Here is a 2,892-nt window from a genome sequence, read left to right as displayed (position 1 = left end):
TGCACAAAATTTTGAGGAGTGGTGACATTAATTCTTTAAATAATTGAGCACAAATTTTATACTGACTCTCTGTGATCCAAGAATGTCTTCTATTTAGTAGTGGAGGGAACCTTTTAATTATTGATTCTGTTTCACTAGATGCTATAAGTCTATTTATATTGTATACATGATCATGATTTAATTTTGGCAGGATATATATGTCAAAAAATTTATCCATTTCTTTTAGGTTTTCAAATTTGTTGGGGTACCGATTTTTAAAGTACATCCTTATGATTCTATGGATTTCCTTGGTGTCAGTTGTGATGTTCTGATTTCATCTTTAATTTTACTAATTTCAAACTTACCACTGCACTTTTATATAATTTGGCTAAGTGTTCATTAATATCATTACTTTTCTCAAAGACCAGCAATTCTTTTAACTGATTCTTTCTATTATTGTTTTCATGTGCTTCTAGTTTGTGGAGTTTAGAATTGAGGTTGATTATTTCTTGCCATCTAACCCTTTGGGTGTTATTTTTCTTTTTGATCTAGAGCTTACAGGTTCACTAAGTTGCTAATATGTGATATATACAAGTGTGTGTGTGTGTGTGTGTGTGTGTGTGTGTGTGTGTGTGTATAGGTTCTTAGTATGTAAACTTGCCTCTTAATTGAGTCTTCATTGTGTCACATGGGTATATATTTTGCTTTCATTTTCCATCAATTCTGAAAAGGTTTTTTTTTTTCTTTTTAATTTATATATTTTTGTTTTCCGTAGTGAGTTCTTCAGTTTTCATAAGTTTGTAGACTTCCTGTTGTTTTAACTATTTCAGTAGTCAGAACTATGTTCTGACTATTCTCACCCAGGAGAAGGAGATTGGCATTAAGTCCTTATGAATTTGAAGGTTATTGAGCTCACAGATCTCTCTGTGGACACACATTTTGTTGGATACAAGCCTATAGAGGCATTTATAAAGACAACCAACAAAAGATTAGCAATTTCCATTTACACAGGGGCATAAATGTTGGCAATAGTGACAGGATATTAATATTTTACAAAATCGCGACACAACTGTATTGTCTTGTGAGTACTATAGGATCAAGTGGGGAGGGGAGGAGAATGCCTTGCAGTTGCAGAAACAGAACAACAGCAGGAAGTACTGTGCATACCTAAGGCACAGGTTGACCCTCACGTCAGGAAATTGCTAACAGGGTTTTTTTTTCCACCTCATTCCCTGCCTGCCTTGGGCATTCTAGTACATCTGAGCTAGCATTCCTCTTCTATTTCTTGATTATTTCACTTCCAGTAAATGAGCATTTGGGTTGCAAAAACAGCAAGACAGAGAAAAATAAAACAGGAGAAAGAAACCTTCAAAGATAGGCAGTGGGGGGGAGGGGGGAGCTTAAATTGTTGACTTGTCTGACAGCCCTTATCTATAATCTGGTCTTTGACAGCTGAATCCAAGGAATGACTTTCTGAAAGTCACATGACTTTCTCAAAATTTACAAAACAGATAAGAGTTTCATATATAACATGATTGCATTGAAATATTCACTGTAGGGAAACCAATTAAGAAGTGTCTGTAAATAGCTAAATTAGACTCATGCCCTTGAACTATAGAGAAATTTTGGAGCCCTAAAAATGAGTCAAACGTCTGAATATCCTTCCACTGTCCAAAGGGCTTGATGTTTACATAGGTTAGACAGAAATCGTTTTAGCCTGATGGGAAGCACTTTTAAGTTTAGACTTAGAAGACAACCAAATGTAATTTAAAAATTTGACTCTGTGACCATAATAACTAGTACTTTACCAAGACTAAAATAGTAACTTATCAGAACTGATTAATATGTTAAAACTCTAAACTTTTGAAGTCTTAACATTATATATCATTGAGATAACAGTGGTTGATTACTGAGAGCATTCATTGAAAAGCAAGTTCCTTTAAATAAAGGAATAGCAAATGAGTAATAACAGCAGGATAGCTTGAGGGTTATTTGTTTTTTTTTTGGTTTTTTTTTTTTTATTTTGGTTTTTTTGGTTATTTTTATTTTACATTGAAACCTAATTACCTTTATAATGTGAAGCCTGACAGCAAGATAAAGATTATTGTGAGTTTATTACCTTTCTCACCAGAAGACCTAGTAGTTCTATAGACTTATGAAATGGACTGACCAGGTATCTCTCGATAAACAGAAAGAGTTACAGTTATCAATCAACATTGCCAGGGGTCTGAGGAGGACAAGATAAAGCATGAAGAATAATCTCAAGGGCCTCAATATCAAATATAGAGAGACTTATCTACTACTTAGATGATGCTTATCCTGGTTTTCTCCATGTAGATCTTATGGTTTCACTGGGGCCACAGTTCCAAGAGCAGTGCCAGGGCAGTGTCAATTTTGGCCATCACACAGGGCAACATTAATGCTGTGATTGCCACACTGGGCAGCAGTGACTTTTGGCTGCCAGACTTAGAAAATCTAAGAGACTTTCCTGTGGGAGAGTGACTTGTGAAACTGGCCTACTTTGATGAGGCAAAGGGATGCATTCAATTCTCCAGGATCCTATTTGTACAGAGTTATGACAGGGTCATGGTAGTTCCTCAGGTCCATAAAGGTAGTGATTGTCAATGGTTGGTGCCGCGGACCAGCCCCAGTCGGCCTCCCTCCATCTGCAGAAGAAATTGGGGGTTCTAGTTACAGGTGGGCAAGGAGTTGGTGCAGATGAGAAACAAATACGGACACAAGGGAGTGTGGTATCTGAGTGTAATTTGTCTCAAAGTGAGCACAAGTCTTATAAGTGACTTTTACACAAAACAGAGGAATGCATACAAAAAGCTAACAGGAACCAACTGGGATAAAAATCAATGTTAACAACTAGGATCAAAAGCAGCCCCACCTAAGGTCAGCTTAATCTTA

The sequence above is a fragment of the Mus caroli genome, unplaced genomic scaffold, assembly GCF_900094665.2.
Source record: "Mus caroli unplaced genomic scaffold, CAROLI_EIJ_v1.1 scaffold_12298_1, whole genome shotgun sequence".
Classification (NCBI taxonomy): Eukaryota; Metazoa; Chordata; class Mammalia; order Rodentia; family Muridae; genus Mus; species Mus caroli.
This window is presented reverse-complemented; position numbering follows the sequence as displayed.